The sequence below is a fragment of the Ipomoea nil genome, unplaced genomic scaffold (genome assembly GCF_001879475.1).
Source record: "Ipomoea nil cultivar Tokyo-kokei standard unplaced genomic scaffold, Asagao_1.1 scaffold0117, whole genome shotgun sequence".
NCBI lineage: Eukaryota > Viridiplantae > Streptophyta > Magnoliopsida > Solanales > Convolvulaceae > Ipomoea > Ipomoea nil.
Window position 1 is genome coordinate 2485260 of NW_017616545.1, and position 17716 is coordinate 2502975.

Here is a 17716-nt window from a genome sequence, read left to right on the forward strand (position 1 = left end):
TAGCCCCTTACGATTATTCTTAGTATGTGAAGGATCACACATAGGTTTTGTTATACGTTTTCTCCCCCTTCCCAATGTGTTAATGTGGGTTGCATGTGCTTGCTATGTGTTATGTGTGCATGATACCCCAATTCGGTTGCGATCGGATTGGTTATTCCTGAGCTGCGGTACAGAAGCTGGCTGCGGTCAGATTTACATTCTTGGGCTGTGGTCCACCGTTTGGTTGCCATCAAACGTTTCTACATGAGTTGCGGTTCATATTTCCTGGCTGCGGTCAGATGACATACTCTTGGGCTGCGGTCCACTGTTTGGTTGCGATCAAACTATGATGAATTGTGGTTCATCGATCGGTTGCGATCGACCCCTCCGTGTTGCGATACGGGGCAGGGTGCTGCGGGGCCGTGTCAGAGCTATATGCGCTGACCCTCATGTATGGGCATGCGATTGGTCCTGTGCCGCCAACAAAGCGTGCTATGTGATGAGATATGGATGAGTTGTTGTTGTGATTGATACTGATTTAGGTTTTATAATTTAGCCTGTGCACCTGAGTTCTCTAGCTCGGGTGTGGCATAGCACCCCGTACTCTTTGTATCGTGTTTTGGGATTTAATGAGATTCTACCTTTATTATATAAGTTTTAAAAGTCTTGAAAATCAGGGGTGTTACACATAGGCTCAAGACCCTGAGTTGTTCGAACTCCATAAATTAGATTCGGGAAGGGCAGCCTTACCTTCTGCTCTCGTGGATGGATCATGGTGAGAATATGATAGTAAATCCAGGCACCCAGATCAATCGCCATCTTTGTTCCAATTCGGAACAAGAAACCTGCTAATTGCTTACCAACCGTAGGAAAATGAGCTGATGGAAGCTAGTTGTGTAGAGCAAGTCGGTGCAGAATGACATATCTTGAGGTAAGCTGAGAGCTAGGTAGATAATCCTTGTCACCGGTAGGCCATGTATCAATCGGTCCACCTGTTAGGGTCTTGGCCACTAAGTTGCAGTCTGTAATAGCTTCTTTTTGCACCGCTGTTAGTCCATAATATTCGTTGATCATGTCAGGACCAAAGATGTACCATTTACCTCGAATGAAGATTTGCATTGGCCGTGGCCCAGTCAAAATGTCTATCTCTTCATTGAGATTGCAGTAGAATTCATAAGTGAGGAGCTTCGAGTGTGGACAGATGGAGGTGACAGTTTTCAGGAGTCCCACTTCACTCAGCAGTGGTAGGATGTCACAAACGGAATTCAGCTGGATTTCATCAACAGACCTTTGAACAATAAGGTCTCTCCTGACCATGGTGGACCATTTGCCCTAAGTAGTGGGGGAAACAAACTGAGGCTTGTAAATAGATGTGTCAGAACCTTCAATAGGTTGAATCTCAGGAGTTATACTCCGACCTCTGGAACGAGTAGATGGTTTCCCCTTTCTGGCAGATGATGTGGGAACAATAGCAGGTTGAACAGCAGTAGGGCCTTTTTGTTTAACAGAAGACCGTCATGTCTTGAACAGTTGTTGGATAGGAGGATTGGCTTCAGGTTCGATGGTCTCACTGGACTTCCTTCTCTTCTCAGGCTGATCCACATCAGCATTGTCATCACCAGTCTCAACAACAACTTTCACTGGAACATTCTTCCTTTTTGATCTTCTCGTTTCTTTGGATGGGGATTGAACAGGAGACACAGAGTGACTGGAATCAGAAACATGTGCAGAAGAACTTCCAAGAAGATTTGTAATCTCTTTAAATTTGAAAGTGGTGGAATCAAGATGTCTAGTAGCCTCAACAGTCGGAGCCATAGATGCATGAGCTTGGGTACCATAGACTTTACCATAGACTTAGAAGGATGAATCACTCGATATGGTTCTGGAATGGAGACAGCAGGTAGGCCAGCAAAGTGCCCGACATGTTCAAGGCTTTCACCCAAAGATGTGGAGGTGTAGACTGGGACTCCATCTATTCATTCAGATGCAGGGGAGATTGAAGGTTTAACAGTCTCAACTTCAACAGGCAAACCAAAGGGATTATTAGATGGGCAAATTTCATGTGAGACATCAACAATTGCAGAGGAAGGAAGAGCAACAGTATCAGCCGAGTAAACAACTAAACTTAAGTCCTTGGACTTGTCAGACTGTTTATCCTTTTCATCAGACACATTATCAGCGACTTCCTTCAAAAGACCAGGCTTTGTAGAGGGAATGCATGGGGGATCATCAGATACAGAGGGTTTCACAAAAGTTAATTCATTCACATTATCAGAAACAGTAAGCACAGCAGACAGAATAGAAATAGATACTACATCATCAGGCTTATCAGGAGAGATTTCAATAGGGGAATCAGAAGTATATGACCTATTACGCAGAATCTCAAGACGGTGTCAGGCTTCATTCTCAGCAGCCTGAAGATATAGGGGTTGTGCAACTGCTCGACGACGGGAGATTTCTTCTAACTCAAGGGCTCTTTGAGCAAAGTAGTGAAGGAACGCCACAGCTCAATTTCCATCTGAGGGCTCTGGAATAGATGCCGGACTAAATTCATCACTTGCTTCGATGGCCAGCAACAAGAGTTCACTAGTGTCATCGTGGGACCAGTTAGCGTAGAACTCTGGGTAGTCGGACAGCACCGTGATAAGGATTTCATCGCGGAGAAGAGGATCAAGCTTCAACTTTTTCTTCATAGCCAACTGGAGCAAAGTTTTGACATGTTTGGTGGCTGTCTCTTGTGAATGAACCTTCTCCCAAGCTTGATGATAATATTACGAACTGCATCCGCCATTGGTAAGAGATTTGAAAATCAAAGAAGCAAACCCTAGATATGAGATCAAAGAGAATACAAACGGTGTGTAGAGATAATATTTTTTGAACTCCTTCGTCCTCACAAGCCTGACCAGGTAATCGATTATAAACCCAAGGGAGAGGAACCACAATAAATGCAGCTAGTCAGAATACATGCAGAGCCGATGTGATTGATGCAACGGTATACCTCCTTTTTAGGCAAGAAACGGATGCTAGGCATATTTGAAATTTGAAAAAGCCTAATCACTTTATGGTAATTTAGGTTAAGATATTCTCTTAACAAAAAGAAGGGAGTTTTAAAAGGAACTCAAAACTAAAATTTGACCGATATACGAAAATCATGCACTCTCCTTCTGAATGACTATCTGCCTTATTAATCAATCCTGCAGATTCCCAGAGCATATCTGAGAATCTCAAATCGATTTGCATCTAGGGGCTTAGCCAGAATATCAGCTAATTGTTTATCTGTTTGAATATATTCCAACTCAATCTCCTTCGATTCTACCAAGTCTCTGATGTAGTGATGCCTTATATCAATATGCTTCGTTCTGGAGTGTTGCACTGGATTCTTTGAGATATTGATTGCACTGACATTATCACAGTAGAGTGTCATAATTCCTTGAGTAAGCCCATAATCTAAAAGCATATGTTTCATCCACCCTAACTGAGTACAACATCCACCAGCAGTTATGTACTCTGCTTCTATAGTACTTAAGGAAATTGAATTTTGTTTCTTACTCAGCCACGATACCAAGTTCTTACGAACAAAGAACTTACTCTTGCGGTCATCAATATTTCCTGCCCAGTCAGCATCATAGTATGCAACCAGACCCAGTTCACTGTCCTTGGAGTACCATAGCCCATATTGAATCGTTCCTTTTATATATTTCAGAATTCGTCTAGCAGCTATGAGGTGTGATTCTTTTGGATCAGATTGATACCATGCACATAATCCAACACTGAACATTATGTCTGGTCGACTAGCCGTCAAGTACAACAGACTTCCTATCAAACTTCGGTAGACTGTGTTATCCACTGATACACCTGTGTCATCGTCTTTGGATACATTTGTGGAGGTGGGGATCGGCGTCCTGGATGGTTTACATGATTCCAGATCAAACTTCTTGACTAAATTCTTAGCGTACTTTTCTTGTGAGATAAAGTACCTTTCAGGACTTTGCTTAACTTGCAGTCCTAGGAAATACGTCAGTTGACCAACCATGGACATCTCAAATTCTTCCTTCTTGACTTTTAGTAACTCATCTGTGCATTTCTGTAAAGTTGATCCAAACACAATGTCAACCACGTAGATCTGAGCAATGGTGACATGCCTTCCAGTGGTTTTTACGAACAATGTTTTGTCAACACTTCCTCGTTTATAACCATGCTGTAGCAGATACTGTGTGTCAGGCAGTCATACCATGCCCGTGGGGCTTGTTTAAGGCCATAGAGAGCTTTTCTGAGCTTGTAGACATGTGATGGATGTTCTGGATCTTCAAATCCCTTAGGTTGTGCCACATAGATATCTTCACGCAGATATCCATTCAAAAACGTTGTCTTAACATCCATCTGAAACAGTGTGAATCCTAGAATGCATGCGACAGCTAACAAAATTCTGATTGACTCTAGTCTTGCCACAGGATCAAACATTTCATCATAGTCAATTCCTTCTATCTGAGTGTATCCTTGAGCCACTAACCGAGCTTTGTTCCTTGCAATATTCCTAGCTTCATCCGTTATATTTTTGAAGATCCACTTTGTTCCAATTATGTTGACACGATCAGGTCTTGGTACTAGATCCCAAAAATGATTTCGGTCAAACTGATGTAGCTCCTCTTGCATTGCTTTGATCCACAAATCATCCTGTAAAACTTCTTTTACATTCCTCGGTTCTATCTTTGAGGTATAACAAGCAGATCCAGATATTTCTATCAAATTATTTCTTATTCTGCTCCAGGTCTTCATCCCGTCTGTTGGATCACCAATGATGTTATCTGATGGAAGATTTTTCTGAGTTCTGGTGGGTTTGTCTTTACCTGTATCATTTATAAGAGTTGTCTCCTGTTCAGAACTTTCTTGATCTTCATTTAAGGATTCTTGTGATTTGGGCTGACTGTTATTATCTGTAGTATTCAGTTCACCGAGAGGAAGCTCAGTCACTGGATCAGTCACTGTTGTTTCCACTGATTCGTCTAGACTGTCGTCTATAACAACATTTACTGATTCCATTACAGATTGAGTTCTCTTGTTGTAGACTCTGTAGGCCCGACTATTTGGATAGTACCCAAGAAAGATGCTCTCATCACTCTTAGGTTCAAACTTCCCTCTTTGTTCCCTATCAATAAGCACATAACACTTCGTCCCAATCACATGAAAGTACTTTAGGTTTGGCTTCTTTCCCTTCAAGATCTCATATGGTGTTTTGGTCATTCCTAGTCTAAGATAGAATCTATTCACTGTATGACAAGCTGTGTGAACTGCTTCAGCCCAGAAGCGCCGCGGTAGATGAGAAGCATGTAACATAACTCTAGCCATTTCCTGCAAGGTTCGATTCTTTCTTTCCACCACACCATTCTGTTGAGCTGTTCTAGGAGCTGAGAACTCATGTGATATACCGTGCTCGGAGCAAAAATATGAGTATAGTGAATTCTCAAATTCTTTTCCATGATCACTTCTTAGTCTCTGAATTTTTATTATAGGCTCGTTCTTTTCCTTTTGAACCCTTATGCACAAGGTTTTAAAAGCCTTGAAGGCTTTAGATTTTTCTCTTAGGAACTACACCCAGCTGTATCAAGAGAAATCATCTATACACACAAATATGTATTCTTTCCACCAATGCTTTCAATCTGTGTTGGCCCCATGAGGAATATGTGAACAAGCTCTAGACATTTCTCAGTAGTGATGACTCTTATGGCTTTGTGCGGAGTTCTAATTTGTTTTCCAATAACACATGCACCACAAACTCTCTCCAGTTCTATTATGATCTTAGGTACTCCTTTCACAGCTTCTAATTTGATCAGCTTATCCATATCTCTGAAGTTTATGTGACCCAGTCGTCTATGCCAGAATTTTGATTCATCAGATTTAGATAGGTGACAAGCATTTTCGTTTGCCAAATCATAACAGTTGTCTGAGGATTGTGTTCCTTCCATGGCAAGTTGATCTGCTTTGTCACTAACTCTGCAGCAGTTACGATCGAAGCACACATTCCAGTTTTGATCACACAACTGATGATGCTGATCAAATTTGCTTTCAAACCACTGACTAATAGACCCTCTTCTATGTGAGGTAAACCTGGTACATTCAGGGTACCTTTCCCAACTATTTTCCCTTTTTGCCTGTCGCCATATGTAAGAGATCCACTGCTTTGTTGAACAGCCGTGAGACACTTCACATTTCCAGTCATATGCCTGGAACAGCCACTATCGAAATACCATTTAGCTTCAGTCGTAGATGCAGTCAGAACTATAGTGGGGTAGCATATAACATCTGACTTTCTGACCCAAACCCGTCTAGTGAACGGTGTAATAGTCTTGTTCTGATATTTTTCCTTCCTTTGATCTCTGTAGAAAAAATAACACTCAGGCCGAGTGTGACCTTTTGTTTGACAGTAGTGGCAAATGGGAGTGTATTGTCTAACTCTGACAAACTTATTTTTGAACCTTGAATAATGAGATTGATGAGTTACTTTGCCGAAGTCAGTATCTGCAGTTCGATCATATATCTTTCTCTTATCATATTTCTGAACTGACCGGGATGACTGTGCTTGCTCAAACCTGTATATTGTTGTGCCCGTAGACATACCCTCTTTGACAAACATAGGAGCATTATTCGAAGATTCACCTCGTTCAAATCCTAGACCATTTTTATCATTCGGATTTCTACCAGAGTCCAGAATTTTGTCTAATGTTGATGTGGTGTCCATCATCTGGATATTTTTCTTCAGACCTTCCAATTTCTTAATCAGTTTTCCTTCTCGGGATCTTATCTGTGTAATAAGATCTTCGTTTAGCACAAGATCTGTATTTAGTTTTTTCAGAAGATCATCCCTTTGCTTGTAACACCCTGAAATTTTTCAACTTTTAAGACTTATATAATAAAGGTAGATTCTCATTAAATCCCAAAACATAATATAAAGGAGTACGGGGTGCTATGCCACACCTGAGTTAGAGAACTCAGGTGAACAGGCTAACTAACTAATATCCTCAATAATGTAAATACATAAGCATGGCACGCAGGCCGAAAGGAAAACAATCTACTCTACGCTCCAAGTCTCTAGCGCGCTCCAGTGTCTACTCCTCTGTGCCTGAAAGCCAAATATATCTGTTCAGCGAGAGATGCTGGTAACCCACTCCAACGCGTTGAAATATAGTATAGATAGATATATATATAGATATACAAAAATCATTTCGAAGTAGGAAGATATATACTTAAGAGACACTAGTTTTAAAACTAGGAATAGACTCAGCAAATAGGGATAAGCACATCAGACAATAATAGTAATAACATCATAAGGAATACGCATTTACGGTCACAAGCCACTTCTCAATTCCAATCCACATAATCATCCAATCATCATTCATATCACATAATCATCGATGGTGCCACGGGACCAATCGCATGCCCCGAACATGAGGGTTAATGCCTATAGCATTAACACGGCCCGGCAGCACCCTACCTCAGTACCGCAGTACGAGGGGAGTTGATCGCAACCAACCCTTGGAGAACCGCTGACGAACTCAACGTCGGACCACGATCCGACACACCGCTGACGTGCCCAGTCGGTGGACCGTGATCCAATTTACAAGGGGGGACTTACAACCCTACACACCGTTGGTGCGCACAATCGGCGGGCCGTAGCGGATCAAGCCCGACACACCGCTGAGCTAAACTCAGTCGGTGGGCAAAGATCCTCGGAGACTACGGTCCTACCTACCGATGTCCCACCACTCGTTGGGTCGCAGCCAGTCGTAGCCCTACACACCGCCTGATTACTCAGGTCGGTGGACTACAACCTTCCTCGGCTTGTTGGCCCCATACCACCCGGCGCATCCCGGTCGGTGGGTCATATCACTGAGGCCCATGTGGACCTTCAGTCCTATACATAATCTTTATATACCTGACCGGTCTCTGCCAGCCTGGTTTACAGTTGGGATGGTTCTCAACCCATTCAACTGCCCGTATAATGGACCTCAGTCCTTTATCATATCAATATCCCTGACCGATCTTAACCGGCCTGGTTAACAGTTGGGATTGTTCTCAGCCCATTCAACAGCCTGTATAGCCCAATTGGTCTTAACCAAGTTGGGGTCATGCATCACGTAAAACATAATAGCACATAATGACACATAATTCACATAGGGAAGGGGGAACATATAATTAAGCTTATATGTGATCATTCACACACTAAGAATAGTTTCTAAGGGCTCATATAACTTCCACCTAGGTCCACGGGTTACCAATTCAACTAGCATGCAATTCCTAAGACTCGTTTAACCTACGAATGGTACCCGAAATTCCAAACTAGACTCAGGCACGATAAACGGGGTCCGTTGGGACACCATGGGGAACGGGGAACATCAAACAGGGAAGCCGGGGACCCGGGGTGGGGTGTGGACCAGTGGGTAGCCAGTGGGTGGGGGTCACCCGCCGGTGGGCGCTGTTCCGGGCGTTGTTCCCCTACCCCCACCTACCCCCCACTGACTCATTCATCACAAATCCGTCCCGGGATCCTTTGTGTATCCCGAAACCATGCTTAGACACTTTTAAACCCAATTAACGACACCACGCAGTCAATTAATGGATCAAAGGCAAGAATCACGTATAACTCATCCTATTATGACCTCTAATATAAACAACACCCGATCATGCGAATTCCCACCCAATTTATATCAATAATATTATAACACAAATTCCCAATCCATCCTAGTGCTCTAATCCCTCCCAATTCATCAAAATCACAATTTATCTTTAACATCAAGAACTATAAAGATTTGTCAAGAATCATTACATCAATATCAAGAACCTCTTTTCATTATCAAGATTATCAAGAATACACACAAATCATCTCATCAATCATCAAGGATATTTCATATGTAGCATAGAGGAATTAATCAAGACACAAGCATATAGAGGGAGGCCAAGGAAAGAGATTATAGCGAAGAAAATAGGTTTTGTTGAGACATGGGTTACCTCTTAACCTTAATTAGATTCCTTGGCTATTAAGGCTCTTTTCTCTATAATATCTTTTTCTTGATTTATCCTACGTTTGGTGGTGGGGAATTCTTGGGAATTCTTGTGTGGAGCTATTTATTATGATGTGGGTTCTAATTGCTCTCTAATCCCCTATTTATAGAATCAGGAATCCTAATCATACTCTGAATAATAAAGGCCTACTTTCTTTATTCCTAATAGGTATATATGTCTAGGATTCCTAATTAGAATCTGATTAGTAAAAGGTTTACCCTCTTTATTCCTAATAGGCTTAAGACTCTAGTTTAGGCAAGGGTCCACGGTTCATGGTGGACCTTTATTAATTAATTAAAGGGAAACCTTACCGAATTAAATCATATATAATTATTATTAATGGGATTAATTAAATAATTAATCCGGGATTGAAGGCCGTAACGCGGGGTGTTACACTCTCCCCCCCTTACGAGAAGCTTCGTCCCCGAAGCTTAGAAATCATTGCGGGGGTAACGAGTCAAAAGTAGTACGGTGGTCCTATGGAGAAAGTATTCTACGGGGAAACTCTATAATTGTGTGTCTATGTGTGCTGGGTTTTTGGGAACGATTAGGTATAAAGTGCTAAGAGGGTGGGTTTCAACCTGAGGACGAAGTGAATTTAGGAATTAGGATCAAAGTTTTCAAGGTCACAACTTAGGGTGTGAGGTTGCCACCTTGTATGGAATCATTAAATTAGGGAATCAAGAATGTGGGTTGAAGTGTAGAAAGGGTTTTGAAATAAGGAGGGGGCCGATTTTCCGCGGAAGGGGAAGGAATTCGGCTAGGGTGGGTTAAGGGTTCTCGATCTCAAGTGACTATTTTGGTTTGATGCTTCGATCACGACGTATTGACGAACTGATGATCCTTCTTCCTTGGTGTTGGCACTTGCTTGACTTTAAGTTCCTTGTTAGACCTTGCTTCCCAGGCTAAAGTTTCATCCTTCTCTCCTATCTTGAGGGAGTCTCCCGTGATGATTTAACACTTACTTCTTTAATGCGTCCAAGGTCTTGACCAAGTTTGGTCAATCCAAGCGAATCTCTTGGGGTGCACTTCCCAAATTCTTCCCAAAGTCTCTTGGGAGTCGATAAACCTTGGGTTGGCTTTCTCTTCTTATTGAATTTCATCTCCTCTTTAGTGAATGAAATTCTTAGTAAGACTTCATGTCTTCCCCGAGGTTCGGCTTGTTGTGCCCTTTTGTGTTACTTTTAATGATGAAGGTGTCCTTGCATGCTCTTTTTCTTCTTGAAGCGCAGTTGGTTACCTAATCTCGTTATGGAATAACTTGGTGACTTTACGAGTCATCTCATTTCCTTGTGGATTCTTAATGACCCTTTGAGATCTTGGCACAAATGTGCTCTTTACTTTTTGCCTAGCACCATGGACTACGTAGTTCTTGATTCCATACAACTTGTAAGGAGTCCTCTGATTTGTTTGAACGATAACCATGGTTTGAGGGAATCCCGGTCAATCCTTAGCATTTTTACTTTTAAGGCTTTTGTGAGTCCTTAGCACGAGTTCCCAACTCGCCTCCTTGGTTTGCACAATCCTTTATGCCAATCATCCCTAGTAGGTTGCATCGTAGAGTCCAACTTCAACTACTCGTGTAATGCAATTGGTTGTGCATTCCCGACGGTGTCTCGCGTGCCAAGATCTTTTACCGAGGACACTATGTTTGGGTGGCCCATGGTTCCTTACCCAAGACTCGCGTTCATCAATCGAGGCACACAAGTGCGCCACGAATCAATAAAATGAGGAGTTAAGAAATCAGCACATTGTACCAGTGGCCGCGAGGTGGGCGGTCGTCCGCCTGCCAAGCTCCTGCCAGGGCCCCGTCAAGGTCCTGCCAAGGTCCCGTCAAGGACCCGTTGGGGTCCCATCAAGGTCCCGTTGGGGACCAGCGGGAAGGTGACTTGGAAGAGTAAATTCTTTCGGGAAAAATCCCAAAAATGCACAGATTCAAGTCCCGACAAGTCCCATGACCATGTGCACAATAAAAGGGCTTGAATACATAGGATGACCCATCGTATAGTTTTATTGATTCTTAGGTACGAGTTATAGATGAGTCAAGACTCTCGTATGTTCTTTCCGCTCAGTAGGTCGGGTCCGGTTTCCAATCGGCAACCTCGTTTCCTTCACTGGGTAGTTGGTTATAAGTCAACTTTGTCTTTTCCTTGCTTGATTAATGAAAAGCCTTCTTGGTTTTTCTTTGGGTTCGGCTTGTCGCTCGTTCTTTGTTCAATCCTTTGGTGACTAGGTGCTTGGTGATGCATTTCTCTTCCTTGGAATGCATTTGATTGGCTTCTCTTGACGTTGCATGGTATTTTGGCGATTTTGTGTGTTACATGTACTTCTTACGGTGCCTTAAAACCATCAAGGTCCTTATTCCAAGGTAAGACCTTTATTGCCAGGAGGCTCTAGTTGTATGACACTTTCCATGCGCCTGTTGCCTCTTTTTGTCACATCGAGCCCCTTTCGACAATTCGTGCTAACGATTATGAAAAAATGTTGTTTACGTACTACGTTACTTTCTTGCATTTAATTGGCGTTCCCAATCTCCGGGCTGGGATAGTTGCGCCCATTCTTAACCAGTTCCGAAAGGGTTCGCTCATGCTGGAGGGAGCGGTCTCCCAATTCTGTTACTTCTTCTTTCGGGCCTGTTCCTGAATTCCCCATTGTAGAAGTTGGATTCGCTGAAGATCAGCGGTGCTAGTGTAAGCCGTTACGGTTTAAGTCTTTCGAGTTTCAAAGCCGAGACCACTATAGTTATCCATGTTTTAGGCGAAGGGATTCCGTGTACATGGTTGTCCTTTCATGTCCGGGGTAGAGACGTCCCTGTGGCCAAGCCTTCAGGGTTTCCCAGTTGAATCCCGGTTCTCGCCTATAGGTAGGTCCTTCATGGATCTACCAAAGATCGGCCTCGTGTCTGAAGTATAATGGGGCTATCTCTATGCGGCGTTCCACCGGGCATTCCATTAACCCGAGGATTTAGTTAAAGGTCCGGATTTATTCTTCGAGGATCGCGGGGTACTCCTCCCCTGAGATGGTGGGTGGCCGATGATTTGAAACTTGTCGAGTGAAATCCGAGTTCCTGCTTGGTGGTGGTGGTCGGTTGTTGTCACGGATGATTCCGTTGCTTTAGTGCTTGGGCGACCTGAGTTTAGTCGTTGTAGATTCCGAGCTAGAGATTTGTGGGCGGAGGGATCAGGGGTCCTTGACTGGCTTTTGTTGGCGCCATGCTGATGGTTTTCCGGGCCAATGTTTATTGTAATGACGAGTTAGAGTGTTGTACACTTACCTTGATGCGATAATCGAAGGGGGGAGTTCTTTAAATTAAATGGAGGATAGAGTGAGGGGAAGTTATGTGGTGATAGGTAGGCTCATAATCTCACCGCGCGTCCTAAGATTCCTGAATCCTATGTTCCTAAATACTTAGAGTCCAAGCCTATTGTCTTAAAATTTAGTCTTAAGAGTCTTATCCTAGGGTCAAACTTAGGCTCTGATACCAACTGTAACACCCCGAAATTTTTCAACTTTTAAGACTTATATAATAAAGGTAGATTCTCATTAAATCCCAAAACATAATATAAAGGAGTACGGGGTGCTATGCCACACCTGAGTTAGAGAACTTAGGTGCACAGGCTAACTAACTAATATCCTCAATAATGTAAATACATAAGCATTGCACGCAGGCCGAAGGGAAAACTATCTACTCTACGCTCCAAGTCTCTAGTGCGCTCCAGTGTTTACTCCTCTGTGCCTGAAAACCAAATATATCTGTTCAGCGAGAGATGCTGGTAACCCACTCCAACGCGTTGAAATATAGTATAGATATATATATATATATATATATATATATATATATATATATATATATATATATATATATATATATATATATATATATATATATATATATAGATATACAAAAATCATTTCGAAGCAGGAAGATATATACTTAAGAGACATTAGTTTTAAAACCAGGAATAGACTCAGCAAATAGGGATAAGCACATCAGACAATAATAGTAATAACATCATAAGGAATACGCATTTACGGTCACAAGCCACTTCTCAATTCCAATCCACATAATCATCCAATCATCATTCATATCACATAATCATCGATGGCGCCACGGGACCAATCGCATGCCCCGAACATGAGGGTTAATGCCTATAGCATTAACACGGCCCCGCAGCACCCTACCTCAGTACCGCAGTACGAGGGGAGTTGATCGCAACCAACCCTTGGAGAACCGTTGACGAACTCAACGTCGGACCACGATCCGACACACCGCTGACGCGCCGAGTCGGTGGACCGTGATCCCCTTTACAAGGGGGGACTTACGACCCTACACACCGTTGGTGCGCACAATCGGCGGGCTGTAGCGGATCAAGCCCGACACACCGCTGAGCTAAACTCAGTCGGTGGGCAAAGATCCTCGGAGACTACGGTCCTACCTACCGATGTCCCACCACTCGGTGGGTCGCAGCCAGTCATAGCCCTACACACCGCCTGATTACTCAGGTCGGTGGACTACAACCTTCCTCAGCTTGTTGGCCCCATACCGCCTGGCGCATCCCGGTCGGTGGGTCATATCACCGAGGCCCATGTGGACCTTCAGTCCTATACATAATCTTTATATACCTGACCGGTCTCTACCAGCCTGGTTTACAGTTGGGATGGTTCTCAACCCATTCAACTACCCGTATAGTGGACCTCAGTCCTATATCATATCAATATCCCTAACCGATCTTAACCGGCCTGGTTAACAGTTGGGATTGTTCTCAGCCCATTCAACTGCCTGTATAGCCCAATTGGTCTTAACCAAGTTGGGGTCATGCATCACGTAAAACATAATAGCACATAATGACACATAATTCACATAGGGAAGGGGGAACATATAATTAAGCTTACATGTGATCATTCACACACTAAGAATAGTTCCTAAGGGCTCATATAACTTCCACCTCGGTCCACAGGTTACCAATTCAACTAGCATGCAATTCCTAAGACTCGTTTAACCTACGAATGGTACCCAAAATTCCAAACTAGACTCAGGCACGATAAACGGGGTCCGTTGGGACACCATGGGGAACGGGGAACATCAAACGGGGAAGCCGGGGACCCGGAGTGGGGTGTGGACCAGCGGGTAGCCGGTGGGTGGGGGTCACCCGCCAGTGGGCGCTGTTCCGGGCAGCGGGTAGCCGGCTGCCCGGTGGCTGCCCGCTGTCGGGCACCGCCTCTTTGGGCAGCGGATAGGTGGTGGGTTCCCCTACCCCCACCTACCCCCACTAACTCATTCATCACAAATCCGTCCCGGGATCCTTTGTGGAACCCGAAACCATGCTTAGACACATTTAAACGCAATTAACGACACCACGCAGTCAATTAATGGATCAAAGGCAAGAATCACGTATAACTCATCCTATTATGACCTCTAACATAAACAACACCCGATCATGTGAATTCCCACCCAATTTATATCAATAATATTATAACACAAATTCCCAATCCATCCTAGGGCTCTAATCCCTCCCAATTCATCAAAATCACAATTTATCTTTAACATCAAGAACTATCAAGATTTGTCAAGAATCATTACATCAATATCAAGAACCTCTTTTCATTATCAAGATTATCAAAAATACACACAAATCATCTCATCAATCATCAAGGATATTTCACATGTAGCATAGAGGAATTAATCAAGTCACAAGCATATAGAGGGAGGCCAAGGAAAGAGATTATAGCGAAGAAAATAAGTTTTGTTGAGACATGGGTTACCTCTTAGCCTTAATTAGATTCCTTGGCTATTAAGGCTCTTTTCACTATGATATCTTTTTCTTGATTTATCCTACATTTGGTGGTGGGGAATTCTTAGGAATTCTTGTGTGGTGCTATTTATTATGATGTGGGTTCTAATTGCTTTCTAATCCCCTATTTATAGAATCAGGAATCCTAATCATACTCTGAATAATAAAGGCCTACTTTCTTTATTCCTAATAGGTATATATGTCTAGGATTCCTAATTAGAATCTGATTAGTAAAAGGTTTACCCTCTTTATTCCTAATAGGCTTAAGACTCTAGTTTAGGCAAGGGTCCACGGTTCATGGTGGACCTCTATTAATTAATTAAAGGGAAACCTAACCGAATTAAATCATATTTAATTATTATTAACGGGATTAATTAAATAATTAATCCGGGATTGAAGGCCATAACACGGGGTGTTACATTGCTTCAGCTCGTCATTCAGATTTTTTTTTACTTTCACTAGTTGTTCCCAGCTTGCAACAAGTTTAGCAAATTCCATTTCAAGTTGAGTATGCCTCTCTTCAAAATCATCTGTTGATATATAAGATTCTCCATCTGATTCGTTTCCGTCTGACTGATTCTCTGTGGCTGTAAAGAAGGCTACAAAGTTTCCCACATTATCATCTCACTGATCATTAGATGTTTCCTCCTCATCATCACTTAGTGTAGCCACTGACATAGCCTTTTTCCTCTTAAGATACGTTGCACATTTAGCCTGTATGTGTCCAAAACCTTCACACAATCTACACTGCACTGACCGGTTGAGAGATCTCCTTGTATCTACGGAACTGTTTCTATTTTGTCTTGTTCGGCCAGTCTGGGGTTGATTGTTCTGTGAAAAAGGTGAGGTTTTGGCTTTCTGATATGAGGAGTTATTGCCTTTGTATTGTGTCCTGGTAGGCTGACCTTGATTCTTTTTGTTAAATCCTTTCAATATTTTCTTAAAATTCTTTGTTAGAAGAGCCAAGGTTTCATCATCTATGTCATCTGTGTCAGATTCTTGATCAGCTTCAGCCACAAAAGCCACTGAATTTCCTTTTCTGTTGCCAGCAAGATCATCATCAGCAAGCACTTCAAGTTCATATGTGTGTAAACTTCCCATAAGTTCTCCTACAGTCTTCTTTTCCCAGCCTGTGTGTTCCTGAATAGCAGTTACTTTCATCAGGAAGCGTTTAGGTAAAGATCGAAGGATCTTTTTGACTACTCTCTCATTAGTGAATGGTTCACCAAGAATTGAGGCTCTGTTCATCAGATTCTGGACCCGACTGTGAAAGCCTTAAATGGTTTCCTATTCATTCATACTAAGAGCTTCAAATTCTGACAGCACCATTTGTAGCTTTGACTGCTTGACATCACTAGTTTCCTCAAATCTAGTTTCAAGAATTTCCCATACACGTTTAGCTTCTTTTACCCCTGTGACTAAGGTAAAGACAGATTCATGCAGAGATCCTACAATAGAGTTCAACGCTTTGTTGATTAGATCAGAGGCATTCATTTTATCGTCTGTCCAAGTCTCCATGGGCTTGTCCCCAGTGGTTCCATCAGCATTCTAAACAGTTGGACGACTCCACCCAGATAGGACAGTTCGATAAGCCCTAGTACCTTGTGCTTGGAGATAGATCTCCATATGAGCCTTCCAGAAGGAGTAGTTATGACCATCTAGTTCTGGTAGTTTCATACTTGTATCCATCCTGAACAAAGACAACCAGCCAACGAACACACAGAGGCACTTCCAAAAGAAAGAGAACAATCCAAAACTAAAAACCCGTACGGATCAAGTCACTATGTAGACTTAAAAGGTCTGATACCACATGTAATTTTGCATTTCCTCATTTTAATCAGATTAACTGGATTAACCAACTAATGAAATGGACTGACCAGTCTACACAGGTTTAGTGGATTCTTGAAGGTGGAGAGCCATGCATACAGAAGTCTAATGGAATCCCTTCACTTCGCGAGCCAACTCTGATGTAGTCCACTTCAATGACGTTCTTTACGGTTCTTCCCACAACAGTGTGATCGTAGTGTCCTTTCGTTTAAGCAGCAGTGATTCTTCTCAAGTTCTTCATCTTAATCACCATGAACATGTAGTATTGAGAAGAGGCATAGTAATCAAAGATCTGATCTCATAAAACTGATAAGGAGTGTTTCTTCTCTCTTTAAAAGCGTAACCCTAATTCTCGTCGAATAAGAGTACTTATAGTTCCATAACCAGAACACTCTCTACATAGATATCTTTGATTGTAGATGGTAGGAAAATATTTGAAGAATTTAATCTTAAAGATTCGGTCCATACCTTCCCAAGACATATACGCTGATCTTCTTTCCAAATCTGTCTTTTGTAAAAACCGCGTACAGCTTTTCAGTAACCAGCTTCCTAAAACAGATCTTCAGTGTCAGTCCTTCTGTTGTTGTACCTGATTGATCAGTCCGCTGTAGAACAGACCGACACTATTCCTATCTTAGTATGCCATAATAATATTGTCAATTATAAGTTGGGGTTTTTTTTTGAGCAATTAAAACACTAACACCAATTAATTTCATATTTTATAAATTAAAAAATAAGTTGATTTAACCATATTATACACACACACATACATACATACATACATACATACATACATATATACATATATACATATATATATATATATATATATATATATATATATATATATATATATATATATTGGTTCCTGTGAGGTCAGGTCCTCTCGTGCGGTCAGCGCGGCATACACCATTAGGTATGCATAAATGCACCATACAGTGTTCGAAAATACACCAGAATGAAATGCCAAAATATACACCACACATAATGGTGTATTTACGAACACTGTGTGGTACATTTATGCATACCTAATGGTGTATACCGCACTGACTGCACGGGAA